The sequence below is a fragment of the Ahaetulla prasina genome, chromosome 3, assembly GCF_028640845.1.
Source record: "Ahaetulla prasina isolate Xishuangbanna chromosome 3, ASM2864084v1, whole genome shotgun sequence".
Lineage (NCBI taxonomy): Eukaryota > Metazoa > Chordata > Lepidosauria > Squamata > Colubridae > Ahaetulla > Ahaetulla prasina.
In genome coordinates this window covers 57,336,707-57,359,450 of record NC_080541.1, presented here as the reverse complement: position 1 = coordinate 57,359,450, position 22,744 = coordinate 57,336,707, and positions in this window count along the sequence as shown.

Below are 22,744 nucleotides of genomic sequence, written 5' to 3'. Positions count from 1 at the left end.
CATTATTTACAGTCTGCTGTTAAGCCTATCATGAAATTTGACTGTAAAGGCATTGTTGTTGGCCGGCCTTCCTGCTTCAGCTGGTGCCAGGCACCCTAAGCTACGACTCACTGATACTGTGAGTAAGCCAATAGATTCCACTAACTCCCTTTGGGAGGCTGCTGGCCTTTTCTTCTCCAGGAACATCCCACCTACAATAAAAATTGATAGCTGGAACGAGACATAAAGAGCCATTTAATTACTCTATAATATTTTACTCAGCAAATTCTGAAACTCCCCAAATAATGAATCTTAAGTATTTTCTTACGTACAGAATCAGAGCAAAACAATTCATTAGAGGAGAAATATATAAAATGCATTGAGAAAAATTATGGCAGCCCTTCCCTCTCAATTTTTTCAGAATATGGAATAAAAATAGAAAATTTATGTTCAAAAGGATTTTGTTTAAACCTAAAGACCTGAAGAGAGAATGTCCCTACCTCGTTTTCACCTAATCTGTTTCCCAAGAATATCTGAACATCATTGTCACATCACTATGTAGAAAGGTTTTTTTGCCTTTCAGCCAATTTCATGAAGTATAGATATGGAAAGAAATGATAATGGCAAATCACACATTGTGTTATATTATTCATAACCAATGAAGAGAAAAATATGTGGGAGTTTTCATTATCAACTATTAAGACTGTCTGTAACATTTTGTGATGTGTATAGAATCTAGAGAAATATGTAACTAAGTAATACATTATTTTCCTCTTTCTCTGTCTCCCACCCCCCCATCTCTCTCTCTCTCTCTCTCTCTCTCTCACACACACACACACACACACACACACACACACACAAACACAGGGACCACAGAACTTGGACTAACCTTCTTGAACTTGGTATCATCTGGTTATTTTTGTTGGACCAAATTGAAGCAGCATTGTTTGTTTTAATTTATTTGCACCCGGAAATACTGTTTCCTGTAAATAGGTAACATTTTAAAATCTGTTAATGTTATATAGCCTAAAATACCAGCCAGAGAATATTTTTAGAATGATTTATTTAAACATAAGGCATTTGAGACAATAAAATTTTCTAGCTACCTCTAAGAACAGCCTATTATGAAATGAAGTGGCCAGTTCAACTAATTCTAAGTAATTTGGGCTTGTACTTACTTTTAGGGCAAAAGGGTGCATTCTGAAGAAAATTACATTAGTAATAGGGCTCTCAATTCTGAAATGGCTTTCACAATGTTCAGTGTAAGCAGAAGAAATGCCCAAATACATAAGACCTTCTGCCAATTTTAGAAAAGCGTAGTTTTCTTTTGGCAAATAACTGTCTGGTTCGAGTAATGAGTCCATGAAAAACCTATGATAAAGGGTCACAGCTGAGTTTTCTTGTATAACTGCTATTGGTATGTCTCTGAAAAGTGTAACACATCAATGGGAATGAATAAAGCTTATGTTTTGAAGAACTATTCCTTACTTTTTTCTTTGTTAATGCTGAAGTGGATTTATGGTGCATAGCCTTCACAATTTGGTGCTAAGCCCTCTGGCACCAGAGAATCTCAACTGTCTCTCTACAAAGCATCCAAATTTTTGAATTTGTGAGGAATATAATCCATTATGTTAGCTCCCAGGTTTAAAAATTCTACAATTATATGGGTTTCCATAGGATTTTATTGCCCTATCAAGGGGCCTTTGTAGAGACCATAGCACTGTTCATTATCAACAGAATAGAAGCAGAGATAATTCTAACTGCTGTAAGTCTGCTCATATAAATCCAACTGCACTTTCCATAATTGCTTAAGGCCAGTGACTTTCCAGCTTATTAAAATAGAAGGTTCATGATACAGTATGTATGTTAAGGTTACACATACATGCACAAACACATTTGTTTGGATGGTAGATTATGACTGACCAAATGATCTGGCAATATACCAGCACAAGATGGGTGCTACAAGGAAATGGAGACAAAGCCAGTTTTATGAAGATCACTTAGCCCACTTTATTTTACTCAGACAAGGAAATTAGGTCCTCTGGTTATTGAATCTTCCAACATGCATTTACTTGGGTGATAAGATGCAGATCTGGCTAAAAATGGGCAGACAGAATATCCATCTGATATCCTACAAATTTTCTGATGAACATGAAGACTTGTGGTCTGCTGTTGAATCAAAACTACTCAGGCCATTTCAGTCAGATTTCAGGTCAGGATTCAGTATGTTAACAGCATTGGCAGAGTGGTGGGTTGCCCCCAGTTCGGACCGGTTCAGAAGAACTGGTAGTAAAACCAGCGGGAAGCTCCTCCCACTGATCCGGACATCATCAGGAAGCTTCTGTGCGTGCGCAGAAGCGCGCACGCACAAGCGAATTGAGCGCACGCACGCGACCCCATTGTGAACCGGTAGTAAAGGTAAGTAGACCCACCCCTGCATTGGCTACACTTGTTTATGACTAGTGGCAGATCAGGATGGGGGACGGGTACATCCATCTTGATGCTTCTTAATCTTTCAGCATTTTTTATACTGTCAAAATAATAGTCTTTTTGGACCAGCTTCAGGAAATGTCTGAGGAATTGTCTAACATCTGTCTGAGATGGTGTAGGGTTTCCTGCCTGGGCAGGGGGTTGGACTAGAAGGCCTCCAAGGTCCCTTCCAACTCTGTTGTTATATTATATTATATTATAATTGGGAATGGGAGGCACTACTTTGAAGTTCTGGGGATATTCCATCTTTACTCTTTCATGTGGTGGCATTCCCCATGCAAGCCATGGATGTAAGCTGGGTTCTTGTTGGTGTGGGCAATATGAGTTTGTCACAATACGCTCACATGTTCCCACCATTTTGTGAGCTGCATCGGTTACCAGTCAAGGTACTGATTGTCACCTATAAATTCAAGATACTAGTTATCGCCTATAAAGTTTATATTCTCAGCCCAATTAAAAAGCAGAGGCTTGTAAAGACAGCATCTTCTTTCACCAGCATGAGATGCTCACAGCTCAGCAGCATTCCTTAGCCTGAAGAAATGGTGCTGAACTTCAGTTTCCAAGTACTGGGGAAGTCCAGCACATCAGGAGGACAACTAGCTGAGGAAAAAAGCCTCGAGGACATTCAACCTTCTTGAGGATGAAAGCTACCTCTGCAGTCAGTGTCTGTGGATTTTCTCTCTCTGCTCCACCAAAAAACTCTGAATGGGGCAGAGCCAAGAGTTAGAAATAGAATCTGCTGAGTGCTGATGATGACAATATAGCAAAAGACCTTCACACACTTAAATCAGCTGTTAGCATTTTGAGCATTTTCAACAGTAGAATATCAGTGGGAATTTGGTACTATGAATGCTATCTTTCTTCCAGAAATAAAAAAGTATGTCATTTGATTTGGGTTTTATCAATTTGGCTGGCCCTGTACTTTAAGTTTGGGATGGAAGATTATGTAAGCAGAGAAGTGAAACTTTTATTTATCACAGCTGTTTGGGTTGTTGTTTTTTAAAGATAAATATGTAAATATTTCCATCTTAAAGCATATTTGCAAATCCCAGAAGTGGGCAGAAATAATTTATTATAGTAGATAGTTAATAGTGAGGCAATGTTTGGTACAGATTTAAATGCAGAAATACACATGTACACACAAATACAAGTTTTGTACGCTTAGGATACTTATGATTATTTTAAAAAAGAAAAAGTAAAATAAAAATAAATAAGCAGTTAAAACTACTATTAAAATGAACTCAGACTGATATCTGGCTGAAGTGAAAGCTTTTGCTTTCCCTAAAAGCAGCATTTTTAAAAGTAATGTAGAAGGTTGCTTTCTTCCCATGTGCCTAACAAAGAGCTCTTAGAAAGGAAGGTATTATTAAATGGATCACTTGAATTTATTTTAATGCCTTGATATGTTGATTTTACATATAAGCTTACTTACATTTGATAATTTACTATCTTTTGAATGAAATTATGAGAAGAACATGTTATCAATACTGGCTATAAGTAAGTTGACTATCAGTATTTTAAGATATTTTATAGACGGGTGTTATTTCTTTAAACTTAGAGACAGGTGGTTCTATTGTTAATATCTCTGTACTAAAAGAAAATAAGAGGTCACCTTTGTTATATTTACAGTATTAAATGTATTTTTCTTTGTACTTTTCATGTGTTCTGTCAATCCCTTTTCCTTTTATGTTAGTTTGTATTGTAATGTAAGATGTTGAAAATAAAAATATTACAAGATATGTTCATGTTACAATGATGCTCTCTCAGACAATTGTATTTAAACCAACACTATTATTTTTGATAATCCTGCCTACCATATCTTTGGTGCAGACTTTCTGATGATTATTAGATGGCAACAAAAAAGAAAAAGAAAGGTAACACTTTACTTTCCTCTAGTGTTATCTGGTTCTGCAACCTAGCCATGGACCCCCAGTCTTGAAAAAACCAATTCTATACTTTAGTTGATGGCCACATATAACCAAACTACATTGATTAGGATTGCAATTTTGCATGCATTTACCTGAGAGAAATCTTGGCTGAATACAGTGAGAGGCATTTTTATAAAAAGCTGATTCAGTTTTGCATATTGAATAGATATGGATTTTTCCTGTCATACAACTGAATCTACAAGTTAGGGGATGAAAAAACACAGGTGACAATGCAGCACAACTTTTATTGTATTTGTATACATTGTGTTGCCCCAACTCTTCACACTGAAGGAAGTTCTACACAAACAGAGGAAGTCCAGTTGTTTCAGAAAAGGAATTAGCAACTGAATTGCTCCACTCCAGGCACTGATGCCTGCTTTAGATAAAACCTGGGAAAAGGCTTTGGGTTCTTACTCTTTATTGTTGCTGCCTGGGATTTAACTTGTATGTCTGAACTATGCACATATTTCACTGCCTTAGGTGGAGCACCATGAGTGCCTTGCTATGGGGCTCGACAGTGATGGGGTACTAATGTTTATAGTAACAGGTTAGATTTACTTCATGCCAAAACATTCTTATTTCTCAAGTGACTTGAACAGTCTGAACTCCTTCTCCCTGTCCATTGTTATTTTGTCTACCGGATTGGAGGAAGAAGGAAGTGGTAAATTACTAAAGAAAATAGCACTTGTCTTGACAGGACATGTTGCTTTGAACTTGTGTGATACTGACTAATCAATCAGATGAACTGATAGGATGAATAAGGTTATACTATTTTATTCCACTGAGGCTGAGGATTTGAACTCAGGAATTTTAGCATAAAGAACAAAAAGCAAAAGATATTTTTAACACAGTGAACTCCAAAGAATATCAGAGAAAAGTACTTTTGACTACAAATTACAAAGCGCTCGCAATTTCTCTTCAAACTTTGTTTTCAAAATTGAACAATTTTACCCTTCGCTGATCTTCAGCGATTGAAGTGTGTACTATGATGCCAAGAGAGCCTTTGCCAATTCTTGTGGGACTGAAAAGCGGATCTTAGACAAGGAAATTCAATGTTTCAAGTATGGGCAATATCCAGACCAGCTTCCAAATGTAGCTTAATTCTATTGCAAAATGTGGCTCACCCTTTCTATTATTACACAATAACTAATTCCTTACATATTTCAAAGAAACTTATAGTCAAAATAATTCTGAAGACATAAAGGGCCCTCAATAAAATATGTTCTATGTGTCATTGTCTGGGTGCCTATAATCTGTTTATTTCATTGGTGCCTATATTCTGTTTATTTCATTGTTGTGGCTTTTGGTTGGAGTTGGGTGGAGTCTGGTATTCCTTAATTCTATGTAAATAAATAAATACAGAAATACAGAAGCAGTTTCACTGAGATTCCTGGACTGATATTTTTCCTAGACTACTGTTGAAAATTTTTAGTGTTTTTTCTTCTGGCTAACACAGTTAAGTGTTTTATTGTATTGACTTCTTAACTTAATAGGAGATAACCTAGAAATAAGAGAATACAAATATTCTCTTTCAAAACAGACTGTTAGAATCATACCAGTGGTGGGTTTCAATTTTTTTTACTACCAGTTCTGTGGGCATGGCTAGGTGGGCGTGGTGTGGTGTAGCTTGGTGGACGTGGCAGGGGAAGGACACTGTAAAATCTCCATTCCCTCCCCAATCCAGGGGAAGGATACTGTAAAATCCCCATTTCCTCCCGATCAGCTGAGACTTGGGAGGCAGAAAACAGAGAATAGTCAGAATTTTTAGTACCAGTTCTCCGAACTACTCAAAATTTCCGCTACAGGTTCTCCAGAAGTGGTCAGAACCTGCTGAAACCCACCTCTGAATCATACTATTTAATTAAGAGACAAGTATGAAATGTATACATAATAATAGAATAATACTATGCTATTTCTCTGCAGGTAATGGAATTTAGTATATGTCAGTGGGAATTGTTCCCTGAACATTTGTACTGATATGCTGCAAAATATATCAAATAGTTTTTTGATAATCTCAATGTTCAGCTAACATAGAGGAGAAGCAATAGACTGGTATATGCATGCATGGAAATGTCAGAGAGACAAGTGGTGAACTCAGTCCTGACTCTCTTATGTGTAATTAATTATTGTGTCCAGATTAATGACTAAAGAGGCTTCCAAGTATGCCTTCTAAGCCATTAGCTTAATTTCCTAAGTCAAGGATAATTAGTTATTTTATTTATTTATTGAATCTGTCTTACAGCTGATTTCTGAGGTCTTTCAAAAGTTTATAATAAAACATAAACCAAAATTAAAATCAGGCTTATTAAAAATTAATAAAATGATGGTGACCTGCATATATACTAAGATATATACCAGCTGACAGGAGGTTCACAGGATGTTCTCTCTCTCTTCTCTCTCTCTGTCTCCTTAGAAATCATTCATAAATTAAAAGACTCAACCAGGAGGCAATTTAACACAACAGCAAGTTAAAGATCAGTGTAAGAGTTCACTAATCCTATACTTTGAAATCAATAACACTACCATTTTAAGGTTATTGTAACAAAGCCAGAAGAGGGTGCTAGAAGCATTACTTTGTATTGTATATATACACATATACACTAGAGTTTGAGAAATTGTTATTTTCATTTGGGGGTTTCATTATAAGGACTATTACTACAGTATGATAATAAATTATGGATTTTTAATTAAGAACACTCACAAACAAAGATAAATATTTGGGATAGCTTAAAAGAAGGGATAGCTCATCAATAAAAGTATATTCTATAAGAATAGTGACATTAATTTATTCACATAAATTCCCTGGTATTACATTACACTTGCTGATTTGGGTTGCTAGACATTTTGTAAGAGGAAATGAGTAAAATCCATTTTTCTGGAAATTTTCATTATAGCTGGAACCTATTACCTTTGAGTTAGCATGAGCAATTTGCTTCCACCTGAAAGAAACATTCCAGCAATCTGAATCAGGGGTCTCCAACCTTGGTCCCTTTAAGACTTGTGGACTTCAACTCCCAGAGGTAAAGCAAAACTGGCTGAGGAACTCTGGGAGTTGAAGTCCAGAAGTCTTAAAGGGATCAAGGTTGGAGACACCTGTGCAAGAGAATTGAAGAGAGTTGGTTAGAAATTATTATGATTTAAATTATTTAACAGCACAGCAGTTTAAATGGATTACAAAAATATGTAAATCTTTTCCCAGTATTATACAGTTCACAAAGAGAGAATACTTTTAAAATGTGTCTTGTTTATTTGTTTGTTTTGATAATCTTATATCAAAATCCCTTAGGGTCTTGTATAATTTAGCTTTTAACACAAGCTACAGCACAGCCTTTGTATGTCTAGTCAGGTGTTATCTCACTAACTACAATGGGACTTACTCTCTGGCAATAAAGGACTACAGCTTTAAAGACTTTAGCTAACTGACATTAGGCACACTGTTCTAAGTGCTAAACAAGACAAACTTTAATTTACTTATTTATATAGGTCAGTGAAAAATTATCTTCAGCTTGTACAATGATTTTTGCACAATACATATTCTTACATAGTTCTTGTTGGTTAATTGGGACTCCTTATACATATCATTCCTTTACTCTTCAGTTTGTATAATTGCTCTAGCAAGTAGGTGGCAAGTACATGCAAGTTTTCCATTGCTGGCTATGGAATACAGTAACTCTATAGCAGTTATCAGGAACTGACGGTGGATCTGATGACATCAGCAGTTACCTTAAAAATACAAGTTGATGCCTATTGATCAAAAGAAAGCTTCATGACTAAATAGCAGCATTCACAGATTCAGCCTCTTCTCCCTCCCCCCTCCCTCCCAAACACACAGAATTTGCATGGATAATACTTTCATGCTTCACTTGGTCCCATTCAGCAAGGGGAAGTCTGTGCTTGTTCAGACAAGAACAGAGATTATATATATTCTACAGTGACATAATTGTAAGGAAATACTGCTCTCCGTCTCACAGTTATGTAAGTACAAACATCTTCCACAAAAGAAATAGATAAAAACATACCCCAAACAATAATTCTTCATCATACAGAACTGACAAGGTTTGATGTAGCAACATACTCCTACAGATACAATTTGTCAGTCATCTAATACATTAAATTAAGGAGCTGAACTTAGCTTTAATGTAATTAAGCTTCACAGTCTCCACTGAATTTATTTTTTGAAAAACCTGGCTGTGCATGGAACTATTGCTCAGAATATAGAGAAAGTCTAGCTATATTTCCATTCAATTCCAAGTTGACACAAATGTGCAGAAATTGTGGTGTGCTGAAATGTGTCCAATAGATGCCGTTTTTTAGTTCAGCGTTAACTTAAAAAATAAACGTTTTATTTCAGAATAATAATGACTGCGCATGGGCTACATAAATCATACTGAGAAATATTGTGACTGACAGAGAGCAGTATGGCATGTTTATTTCAATAACCTTTAAGGGCTGCAGAAAATCGCTATCACTTTGCTGACGTTTCCTATGCCAGTGTACTTTAGTTCAGGGGTCTCCAACCTCGGTCCCTTTAAGACTTGTGGACTTCAACTCCCAGAGTCCCTCAGCCAGCAAAGCTGGCTGAGGAGCTCTGGGAGTTCAAGTCCACAAGTCTTAAAGGGACCGAGGTTGGAGACCCTTGCTTTAGTTCACATTCTACATAAGTCGTAAATGATATCATTACCACTCAAACAATGGATACTGAAAGTACAGCCAGATTTTCTCATTTTAACAGTCACACCTTCCACTTGCCAGCTGTGAGGCAAGACTTTCCTACAATGGCCTTGTGATTTCAATGAAGATAAGTGTCATTTGTTGTCAATATTTACAGGTACGGATGCGTACAGAAAAGGAATAAAAGCTAAAATATCATTTGCTGTCCCAAAGGTGCTTTTTCCAAACGGCAACTGGACTTTCTTGGGGCAGGGGAGGGGGGTTCTTTGAAAACGTTTCGCTTCTCACCCAAGAAACTTCTTCCATTCGAACTGAAGAAGCTTTTTGGATGAGAAGTGAAACATTTTCAAAGACAAAAACCCCAAGTAAGTCCAGCTGCCTTTTGGAAAAAGCACCTTTGGGACAACAGTGACCTGGATGATTGAAAATCTCCATAGACCTATCATTTGCTGCTCAACCCCCAGATGCAAAATGTGTTGGTAATTGTGTTGCACAGATTAAATCTTATTAAAACAAAGCTTACTGGTGTTAAACAGCAATATCATCACATTTAAGCTGGCCTAGTCTCCATCACTGAAACAGCTGCCAAAGTTTTCTTGGAACAGATGTTCCACTTGTTCCATTGCTGGTTTGGGAATGCCATACTGTATAACAAGGATGACACGGTGGGTGCTGCCAGCTGGAGGAAAAAAAGTTCTCTTCCCTAGAGGCAGGTACAAGAGGAGAATCAAAGTCAAAATGGCAGCTGCAACAAGATCAAAAGTTTCGTATATTTGCATGCATCAGACATGCAGAAAAGTGAAGATTCCATATATTTTTTACCTCCTTCTATTCCTTCTCCTGTGGGACGCGGTGACTCACTGGCTAAGACCCTGAGCTTGTCGATCGAAAGGTCAGCAGTTCAGCAGTTCGAATCCCTAGTGCCGCGTAATGGGTTGAGCTCCTGTTACTTGTCCCAGCTTCTTCCAACCTGGCAGTTCGAAAGCACATAAAAAATGCAAGTAGAAAAATAGGGACCACCTTTGGTGGGGAAGTAACAACGTTCCATGCGCCTTTGGTTTTTAGTCATGCCAGATACATGACCACAGAGACATCTTTGGACAGCGCTAGCTCTTCGGCTTTGAAACGGAGATGAGCACCACCCACTAGAGTCAGGAATGACTAGCACATATGTGCATGGGGAACCTTTACCTTTACTGTTCTTCCTCCTCAGAAGGAAGAGTGGAGCAAAGAGAAGAACAGCTGTGGTATGGGTCAGAGAAGAAACTGCAGCAGGAAACCTTGGACCAGTCATTCTCTCTCAGCCCTAAGAAGAACAGAAGGGCTAAACACCTCTGAAAAACTTTGACAAGAAAACTACTGGGGCTATTCCAACATTCATCAGGAGTCAAAAACTAACTTGAAGGCCCAAGACGTAACTACTTTGGGGAGTGTCTCATCTTCCTTTCTCTCTTCTGAGCCTAATGAATGTCTTAAAAAACATGCATAAGTGTAAATATGCTGTATCTATGTGTAATACAAATTTAAAAAATAAGGCAAAGATGACCTCAAAGATGAATCCTCCTCCTCCTGACTGACAAACTAACTTCTTCTAGTTGCCACTGAGAGCAGAGTACAATGCTTCAGGAATCCCAGTTCAATTTATTAAAAATCCATTGGAGAATTGGAAAACAATCATAAAAACTCAAACATTAAAGTGAGGATTAACCAGCAATTTTGTGGCCAAAGGTGAGACTCCATATTTGCCCAAGTACTAGTAGCAGAATAACTTGTGCAATACATAAATTTGCATTTTAGATGTATAAATGAATGTTACATTCTTTTTACAAAACCATTTACAGTAGTTATAATTAATAATTTTCAAATACAAGTCTACCATCCTGATGTTAAAGAATGCAGTACAAGTTCTACCAGCACAGACTTGTCACTTATTCAGCTAAAACAAAAAAGGGAGCTGAAATTCATTTCAAGTCTTTACATGCTTGCAATGGAAAGTTTGCTGGCAGCTTTTGTCATCATTAACCTTGTGGCTATATTTTTTCCCTAAAGTATCTAGCGTCTCATTGAAGCTTAACACTTCTTAAATTGGGAGGAGATGTTGGGTGATCTACCAACCTGAGGCAATAAAGTGCTCTTTTTCCTGCTGTAAATTGTGTTTTATGATTTATGGTAAGCATATATGGAATATTGCCCAACCCAGACTGGATTGGGAAACACTAAAGGACCTTAGCATTTCTTTCTTTCTTTCTTTCTTTCTTTCTTTCTTTCTTTCTTTCTTTCTTTCTTTCTTTCTTTCTTTCTTTCCTTCCTTCCTTCCTTCCTTCCTTCCTTCCTTCTTTCTTTCTTTCTCTATTTATCCTAACATTGTATTAATACTAATTGTGAGTGTGAATGTGGACACAAAGTACAATATTCTCTCTGTTCAGTCTGAAGATCAGCCATATTATAAAATCTAAGAGCTGTAGAGTTAAAGTACTGGGCCAGTACTGGGAAGATTCAAGTCCACCCGGGAAATGCCCTGGCTGGCTTTGGGCTAGCCATTCTCTCTCAGTCCAACCTACATTACTTCACAAGGTTATGTAGCAGGGACGGGGGATGGATTCAAAGAAACATCTAAAAAGTATGTGTAAAGAGAGATGGTGCAGCTTTCAAATATCTGGACTATCAAGCTTTACTGCAAATTGACCCCACTGGTGTTTCACTGTTCCATTATTTACAAAAATGTCTATGATATAATATGTACCTGTTTAACTATCAGGGTTTGGAAGGAAGAAAAAGGAACATAGGAGAGTGTATACTGAATCAAACAAAGGAGATCTGATTTTTCAAAATAAAATATTTCTAAACATTAATCTATACCAACCTGTAGTACAGGTTAATATTTTTCATAGTACACGCTGTTCTGAGGATGTAATATTTGTGCATATTGTTGTAAAGATTGCTACACAGAAACAATTTTTGTTCTGATTTTTTAATCTTGCATTTGTACTAAAAGAACACAATGAAGTGTAAGTTTTTTTTCTTTTTAAACCAACAATTATGACTTCTATGCCATTTGTTTATGTTTCCAAGGATTGTGATTTTTTCCTATGTAAGAAAAAATTTGCCAGGCAACTGGTGTGTAGGGGTTTTGTAGGTCCCCCCCCCCACACACACTTGTGTGTATGATGGTTTGAACTGGATTCATACACGTTTACATTATCTTACAGAAAAAACAAATGAGATATTGTATGCCATATGCTAAATAAGCTGGCAATGTGAATTTTGTTTGTGAATTATGTGAAAAATATTACTTCCTATATTCTGAATACCACAATATGTTCCCAACTTGATACCACAGAAATAAAAAACATCTGTGCACTATAATGAGGAATTTAGCCAACTCCTCAATGCAGCATATTTAGCATGCTGTGCAATAGCACATAGTGTTTGCCTTGATTGATAAAATGATTTTTAGATTTCAAAATTTCAATCTCAGTAATAAAGAAATGACCAAAGGGCTAGGAGTGAAGCCAAGAGCCAAACCCTTTTATGTCACATACCAGATGAAATGACAACAGAATTCAGGTCATTGTTTGTTCATATTAAGTCTTCTGATTAAGACTTCCTTCTTTCTAGTGCTGATGCCACAGCAAGCATTTTTCTCTTTCAGCAAACAATGAGTCAACAGAATGGTCAAATTGTTTCAATGCTGGCTAACTACCTTAGCTGCCTATCCAGTTTCTTAACCTCTTTGAAATTGCATTGTTTGCAGAACCCTGATTGATAACAATGTTATGTATCCATGTCTCAGAAGCTCTGAGATAGAGAAAGGGGAAGGAAGGATTTAGTTACTGCAGAGTTAGTTAATTAAATGCATTTTGTTAAATCTTATTAAAATGTGAGAAGTAGATATCAAATATGAATACCAGCAGATCTGAGAAGTTTCCAAGAGCTGTAATGCAAAGTAGGACCTAAAATTCTATTCCTTACATTGATACTGAGGAAAGTTTGTACCGCCTCATTAAAGTGTAATGTTAATTTATGCCTTCAATAAATTAACTCCTGGAGACTGCCTGGACCAGTCCTTCAGATTTTCAATAGATTTTTTGAAGTGGCTTTCCATTGCCTTCCTCGCAAGTAAGAGAATGACTTGTCCAAAGTCAGCCAACTAGCTTTGTATCTAAGGCAGTACTCAAATTCATGATCTCCCAGTTTCTAGCATGGTTCCTTTAACCACAATACCAAATTGGTTCTTCTTCAGTTGGATGGTAGGCAGAAAGTCAGAATGTAGTATATAAATATAAGGAAAAGCCAGTTAAGATGGAATGCAGGTTAATGCAGCCATTATACCAACTTTGATTTTTAGTGGGGTTGTACTCATCCAAAGAGTGCAGATTTATAACCCGGTAATCCTCTTAGACCATCAGCTCCTACTCAAAGGCCAAATAGAAGCTATCACCAATAGGGACTTAGTCATCATTCATTCCACACTAAGCTGCTCTTAAAGGTCACCCAAAAATTTCAGCTTGTCCAGAATCAGTGGTACATATCCTTATTGGTGCAATAATAATGATATTATTGCATTACCTCATTGCTGTGACAGCTGTACCGTTTATCAATGTTTCTGAGTGCAATTCAAGATGCTGGTCACTACATTTAAAGCTGTTTATGGTCTACAACATGGATATAAGATGGACAGCTTTATAAAGTTTTTAAATAAATAAATATCTAAATATCTATCTGCTTCTCCCAAATAGTTTCTGCCTATTGAGCCCAGACAGTCTAAGAATGTCTGAGGAGGCTTCATAGATTATAACCAAGAAGGTGTGATGGCAGGGGGCCTGTCAGGATCAGTATTCTCTATGGAATCAACTTTCCTATGGAACAGGCTGTCCCTGAGGCAAACATGATCCTCATTTGTATAGCCTCTAGAAGCTAGTAAAAATGAAGATATTCTAAAGGGGCTTCAGGAATTATTGATGGAGCACTGACACAAACATTCTCAGAATTGGGGAGAGAAAAGAAAATAATGGCAGCTGAGACACAGCAATCTCTTAATCTCCCTTATCTCTTAAACAAGGCTTTGGTCTATCATTTAAAGAATCGCTGAAAAGAAATTCTAACAACTCCTTAATATGGTGGAGTTTATTTTTCATACTTATTTTCCAAACTTCTATAATCTAAACAGTTCTTCCTAGCAGCAAAACTGAGTAATGAGACTCTGTGTAAATATTGAGTTTGTGGTCATGCACTGCTGTTAGGACTTAACATCTATATTAATATATTTATATATTATTGGAAATTATAATCCATGACTATTATTATTGTGATTTATTACTGGTAACTATCGTCATTTCATTATGCTTTTTATTGCCTGTAAACGGCATAGAATACTCATGGACTGAGACAAAAAATAAATTATATGAAGCAACCAACAATGTGTTTTTAATTGGACCAAAGCTGCTCTCTTCCAAATCAAGGCCTAACCTAAATTCATTGGCAATGGAAACTCTAAGAATATGTAGTTAATTTGTTTTCCCATTGCCATGAGTGGGAAGAACAGAAAATAGACATCATTATTAATTATGTTAATCTCTTTCTATCCCTCCTCACCATTTTTAAAGGATCTGACTAAGTATTCAGTAAGTTCACTAGAGGTTTGTTTTAAGACTTTGGAATTTACCAATAAAGAATATATATTATTAATAAAGAATTCATTTATTATTATTATTTATTATGTGAGGAAGCCCTTCTGAATGCTTCTTTAATTACAGTAGCTACAAACATGAGCTAGGTGATCCCAATTGTTTTAATCTTTTTGAAATAAAGTAGAATAGTCACATTTTAATTACAAAGTATATTTTAAAATGACCCAACATAATCACCATGTCTTCAAGGATAGCAACCTTCCCTAGCCTGTCAACTTTTAAAACTGCTGGGACTAGAATTTCCAGAACTCCCCATTCTAATGACCAAAGTCCATTCCAGTCTATTCAATGCTAGTTGGAGAAAGCTGCTATTAGTGCACAGGTCAACAAAGGTATATGTCATTTTAAGTAATCTGGAAGAAAATATATGCTTTGACTGAAAAAAGTACTAGGTTCAATCTCAGACATGCAAAGACAGAACTCACAACATTATTTGGAAAGCCCCCGCTTAGAGTACAGTACTTTGACGGATTCATGATCTGACTCAGAGTAAGGCTGCTTCCTTGTGTTTCAAAAACATATATGAACTTGAAGTATAATGGAACCATTGATTGACGGGGATTGAGGAAAGGACCTGTCTTGCCTTTACTCTGTGTAATGATAAAAAATCCCCTCCCACAGTAGGCAACTTAGTCACAGAAACAGGAAAATAGAAAAATAATTTGATTATTTGCCATCAAGTCAGCATCAACTCTTATAACCACATAGATAGACCTTCTCTTAGATGATATATCCCCTATCTGGTCCTTCGCATCTCCAACAGTGTACCAGTGTACCTATAATTGAATCCATCCAGCTTACTACTGATCATCCTCTTATTCTTTCACTTCCACCTTTCCACTAGATCTTTGTATAATGTGTTTCAAGTACAATAATTTGATCCTAGTCATTTGTGACTCAAGTGAGAACTCTGTGGGACATGGTTCATTCAATGCAAAACAAACCAACAAATAAAATCCAACAGAACCAAATATTTATAATTGGGACTCAAGCACTCACACTTCATTTAAGCCCAAATGAAGAAATATGCCTAAATAATATATGAGAGCTAACTGACTAGCTGAAAACATAATTTGGCTTTCAATGTTTTGTCAGTCAAAGGAATAATTAGAATTAAACCTTGACCTCTTCTGTGACTATTTTGTCTTTCTGCATTTGTTCTATGTTTTACAATACTGATGTACTATTCTATATCACAAATCCCCCTTGAAGTCATATTTCACAGAATACATATATGCTTCCTTTTCCTGATGGTTTTATAAATCCACTGCCATTTACAGAATATGAGGAACTAAGTGTATTTTGACAGTGTTTTTATGTAGAGTTCTGTGTAGGCATTGTGCAACAGTAAAATTTTTGAAAATGAAAATCCTTCTATATCAGAATAGCTTTGGACTCCAGTAGAAAGTGATGTTTGCAAACAAGGATCATCCCCTTCACTTTCTACAACTAACAATAACTAGTCCCAAAGCCACAAGCCATCTTCTGGCTCCTCATGGCTAGCATAGATACTGGATCCTCAACTTCTTACCATCACCAAGAGTGCATCCACAATGCATCCATCCAACCAATGCTCTTTCTTTCAGGTGCATCGAAGGTACTTACACCAAGATAGATGGTGGCTATGCCTACATCACCAGTCGTGATGGCTTTTTATCTCCAGAAGAAACCAGGGATTACTCGTCCAGTAACTTAAGCATTGGCATTCTAGAGAGGGGGAAAAATCAAATGGTTCTTTGTATTTCAGGAACCTAAATTTAACAAAGCTAAACTGTTGATTCAACACTAAATGTCAGTCTTTTGCTTCTCATGAGAATCAGTGTTCCCCAGATGAGGCATGGGGAGGTCGTGGGGGGGAAAGGAAAGGAAGCATGAGGAGGTGTGGAAGCATTGGCCGAGTTTGCAGGGAGATTGGCCAAGTGGATGCTGCTGGCAAGAAGGAAGAGACGGAATGGCAAAACGGTAGGGGTGGTGGGGCAGCTTATTCCCTTCTCCGAAGCCCTACCATGCTTGACTGCCTTCCATGGGGGCTTCCACTTTCCTGTCTTCGCAAGCTGGCCACTGAGATGCCAGGAAGGCAGCGTAGAAGGCAGACAAACATGACAGGACTGCAGGCCGTGGATCGGTTTGGGGGCGTGGGCAGCCAGCCATTGCTCCCGGTTCGGTGAACCAGCCCCAGTCTTTGCTACCTACTCGCCCGATCCGGTCCGATCCGGTAGCATTTCACCCCTGATTTCAGGGCAAAATCCACACTATGAAACTGAACCCAATATAATCTCTTTTGTCCCAAGAGTTCTAATGCTTATTGAAATTACTCTTTTTAATCTGTGTCTGATAGAATGCAGAAAACTCCATACATGATTCTAATATAATATGCAAACATTCTAATTAGTTAATATCCCATTGGATGGAAAACTGTTGACTATCAGTCACCACTTATGACTGACTGTATGACTGTAACCTTGTTGCTTGTATCCTTATAATTTATATTGACTGTTTCCTAATATGATGTGATTGCTTATTTGTACATTATGACTATTATTAAGTGTTGTACCTTATGATTCTTGACAAATGTATCCTTTCTTTATGTACACTGAGAGCATATGAACCAAAGACAACTTTCTTGTGTGTCCAATCACACTTGGCCAAAAAAGAATTCTATTTTTTTTAAAAAAATAATTTTTATTAAGCTTTTCACCCTTAAAAACAAAATGAAGAAAAAACACACACACACAAAAAACACACATTAAAAACACATAACAAACGTAGTGTTACATATTTTACAGCTTGTTGTATTGGCAATGGTATATATTCTCTGTTCTTTTTTACTCAATCCTAAAATAATTCTATTCTATTCTATTCTCACAAATTATGCCAGTGTATTTTTCTGCTGGTTCAATGACCAGACAAATTAAAAGTCCAAAGAACACGACATATTGTAAGAACACAATAAGAATAGTCTTGAGTGAGACAGTTTCATGCAAGTGCAGTTTCTATAGCTGTTTCTGCAAGTCATCATGGTTCTTTAAGTCAGCTTTAAAGGGACAACATTTTATCTATCTCATTCTGGTTTTGGTGGTGCAAGATGGCATGATAAGCTGTTGTTTTTATACACAGATCAATCATAATGGCATGATTGTGGCATTCTAACACATGTTTTCCTTGGTCAACCACTATCAAATCTTGGTGCTACTAACTGCAAGGTTAGAACTAGACTAATCTTCCACCATTCCTTTGCAGTCCTAGCTAGAGACAAAATTCTCTTGTCACAATTTTGGTATCCTTTCTCCTTCACCTTCATCTAAAGGCAATAATTTCTTCTTCCTCAAAAATAAAATCCACAAAGTGCTAGTGGAGGAGCATGAGGAAAAGATCTGAATCAATTGCACTTTTGAAAACCTGGGGTGGGATTAAGATACAGCAAAAGTATCTGTTCAACTACTAAAAAAATAACATTTTTGAGATATGTAAAGTTTTCACTCATGTAAAAAGAAATTACAGCATATGTACAATGTATACCATCACTTAGCAACTGAGTGCCAGTTGCAAATGATGTTGCATCTCAGTATCCATAAATAGCTCCACAGTGTGCCCATATTACCCCCTAATTGTACCACATTTTCCGGGGGGCTTACAGTTTGGCATTTAAATTAATGGTGCACAGCACACCTTTGTGCAGATTGGCAGAAGAGATGGTTGCAGCTCATGGCCAAACAGATTCTCGCACCCATCTCCTGCAGCTATCTTGGCTCAGGAATGAGATTAGGCAACTCCTCATGATTAACCAAGAAGACCACAAAACTGGCACCTACAGGTAACCTACAGGAATTCATCTCTGCTGCCATGATGATCTCTATGTTGCCACAACATGAGCTGATGCTGTGCAATTTGATGTAGTTGGTACCAATCCATTAGGATCCATAGGTGCTAGTGCTTGAAGCATTAAAAAATGTGCATAAGAGGTGATGTGTGTATATATGTTAGCTGACTTGTTGTTTGCCAAATGTCCTATTGTATTTATCTTTCACTAATTATTCTTTTATTGAAAAGTGAAAACAAAAGGTGGAGATTCATAACACAGTATCTATGGAAGGAATAGTGTGCATCATTAGTTTCAGGGACATCAGTTACTCACAATTGCCATTTGTCCTCAGAGGGAGATGGGCTTCTGAAATGTTTCCTATTTTTTTTAACAGAATCCTTCATTAGGGAAAGTGGATGGAATGGCCACAATATCTTTGGATCATCAAGAAAGAACAAAGCAGCTACAAATCTCGTTAGAAGTTTTATAAGACCAAAAAATATATCTGGGATTCAGGAAATGTAAGGGATCAAGGCAGTGGTGAAATCCAATTTTTTTTACTACTGGTTTTGTGGGCATGGCTTGGTGGGCATGGCGTGGCTTGGTGGGCATAGCTTGGTAGGCATGGTTAGGGAAGGATACTGCAAACTCTCCATTCCTACCCCACTCTGGGGCCAGTCAGAGGTGGTATTTGTCGGTTCTCCGTACTACTCAAAATTTCTGCTACTAGTTCTCTAGAACTTATCAGAACCTGCTGGATTTCACCCCTGGATCAAGGGAATATCTGTACAATAAATGGAACAATAGTAGTGCTATTAAGATAGCAATAGCACTTAGACTTATTTACTGCTTCATAGTGCGTTATAGCATTCTCTAAGTGATTTACAGAGTCAGCATATTGCCCCCAACAATCTGGGTCCTCGTTTTACCCACTTCGGAAGGACAGAAGGCTGAATCAACCTTGAGCCGGCTGGAATCGAACTGGCAGTGGCAGTGAGCAGAGTCAGCCTGCAATACTACACATAAGTGTCCACAAGTAGAATTATATAGGCATGTCTATGAACTTATCTATGTAGAAAGATGACAGATTGACAAATTGTTCTCTCAATGAAAGAACAAACAGAAGTGCCAGGTGAGATGTGCTTAGGAGAGATGTTTTTCTGAAGAAAACAGGGTAAGTGGAAAGGGACCACACATTTATTACAGCCCTGATTATACTACTTTGCCACTATTGATTGTGCCAGAACATTTGTGGAGATAATGATACATAGTCCATATAAATGTGGCATTTAATAAAGATTAAAACATGGGGCTTCCGGTTGGCAACGCAGGCTTCGTGGACGTTCCTTTGGGATCGTCTGCCCTGGGTTTCGTCAAACCGTCCCTGACAGCATAAATGGGCTGTCAAACGGTTTGGAATTCTCTCCCCCAGGTGAAGGGGAAGAGTGGTCAGGTTTTGGGTAGAGCTCCCCGGGAGCCCCTGGAATTTAACCAGGGGATCGAAGGGTGAGAGCTCCCCTTTAGCCTGATGAAGCTCCGTGCCCAGGGTGCTTCTGTTTATACAGAACGAGAAGCCGCGACCATCTCTGTGCCACGATTTATTTCTAAAGAGAACTCAACACAGACAGAACAAAGTAGGAGGACTAGCAAGAATTTGCAAGTAATAAATCTTAACTTCAGCTCTTAAATAGCTTTCCTTTGAACTAACTCTCAACTTGAGTGGATTTAAAATGGCGTTTGCAATATACAAAGGAAAGTGAAACTATAAAAGGACAAAGGAAGAAGAACATAACAAGCTACCTTTTTAAATGGAATGAACAAGAATTGTTAATGATTTTTTTCTCTTTTTACCTTTTTCTTTATCACAACGTTTAAGAAGAAAAGTTTATTGAATTTTTTTTTTCTCTTTTGGGTAGATTTTACAGTTTATGAATGGCTCTTAAGCAAACAGAATTAACTATTAAAATCTTGCAAACTTCTTCATTTCAAATATGGATTTTTTTTATTTTTATTTTTTTTTATAGGAACTTTTGGAGGCTTATCTTTCTTTAATAAGTTTTTAAACAAGAGATTTTTACACCAATATATTAAAGATTGGAAATTCTTTATTGTTAGATGTTAAGCTGATTGGTGAGCAGATGGTGGAAAATGTGTAAGAAAATGTGTAAGCTAGAAGACAAGGGGAAGGAGAATGCTTAAGATGTGATTTTGATGGTATTTTCTTTTTTTAATATATATATATAGGGTTTAATTTTTACAACTGACTTATTTTGGGTATAAGGTGTTACTATTTGATATATTTATTTATTTATTTATTTATTTATTAATCATATTTGTATACCGCCCTATCTCCCGAAGGACTCAGGGCGGTTAACAGGCACATAAAAACACATAAATACAGAGTAAAAACAATTAAAAAACTTATTCTAAAAGCCGAATATTTAAAACAATATAAAAATAAAACCCATTTAAAACCCATAAATTTAAAATCTAATTCAGTCCTGCGCAAATAAATAAGTGTGTTTTAAGCTCGCGGAGGAAGGTCCGGAGGTCCGGAAGTTGACGAAGTCCTGGGGGTAGTTCGTTCCAGAGGGTGGGAGCCCCCACAGAGAAGGCCCTTCCCCTGGGCGTTGCCAGACGACATTGCCTCGCTGACGGCACCCTGAGGAGTCCCTCTCTGTGAGAGCGCACGGGTCGGTGAGAGGTATTCGGTAGCAGTAGGCGGTCCTGTAAGTAACCCGGCCCTATGCCATGGAGCGCTTTAAAGGTGGTTACCAAAACCTTGAAGTGCACCCGGAAGGCCACAGGTAGCCAGTGCAGTCTGCGCAGGATAGGTGTCATGCGGGAGCCACGAGGCTCCTCTATCACCCGCCAAGAGCCGCATTCTGGACTAACTGCAGCCTCCGGATGCCCTTCAAGGGGAGCCCCATGTAGAGAGCATTGCAGTAATCCAGGCGAGACGTCACGAGGGCGTGAGTGACCGTGCATAGGGCATCCCGGTCTAGAAAGGGGCGCAACTGGCGCACCAGGCGAACCTGGTAGAACGCTCTCCTGGAGACGGCCGTCAAATGATCTTCCAGAGACAGCCGTTCATCCAGGAGGACGCCTAAGTTGCGCACCCTCTCCATCGGGGCCAATGACTCGCCACCGACAGTCAGCCGCGGACTCAGCTGACTGTACCGGGATGCCGGCATCCACAGCCACTCTGTCTTGGAGGGATTGAGCTTGAGCCTGTTTCTCCCCATCCAGACCCGTACGGCTTCCAGACACCGGGACAGCACTTCGATAGCTTCGTTGGGGTGGTCCGGTGTGGAAAAGTACAGCTGGGTGTCATCCGCGTACAGCTGGTACCTCACACCAAAACCACTGATGATCTCACCCAGCGGCTTCATATAGATGTTGAACAGAAGGGGCGAGAGGATCGACCCCTGCGGCACCCCACAAGTGAGGCGCCTCGGGGCCGACCTCTGCCCTCCTGTCAACACCGTCTGTGACCGATCGGAGAGATAGGAGGAGAACCACCGATAAACGGTGCCTCCCACTCCCAATCCCTCCAACCGGCGCAGCAGGATACCATGGTCGATGGTATCGAAAGCCGCTGAGAGGTCTAATAGGACCAGGGCAGAGGAACAACCCCTATCCCTGGCCCTCCAGAGATCATCCACCAATGCGACCAAAGCCGTCTCCGTGCTGTAACCGGGCCGGAAACCGGAGGTATATATATGGGAGGTATAAAGGAATGGGAAGATGGAATATTGTTTAACTTTTGGAGGACAGATAGAAAAATTTATGGATGTAATGTTGGTATCTGGTTAAATAGAATTTAATTGTTATAATTGATATATTTTGGATATAAGTTATAATTTTAATAATGTTAATTGATAGATGTAAGGTAAATTGATATTAATATTTGCAATGTTATTTGATTTATGTAAGTGATATTTTTGGAGATTGAAAATTTGTAAGGAAATGTGTAAGATAGAAGACAAGGGGAAGGAGAATGCTTAAGATGTGATTTTGATGGTTTTTTTAAAAAAAAATATATATATAGGGTTTAATTTTTACAACTGACTTATTTTGGGTATAAGGTGTTACTATTTGATATATGTGAGGTATAAAGGAATGAGAAGATAGAATATTGTTTAACCTTTGGAGGACAGATAGAAAAATTTATGGATGTAATG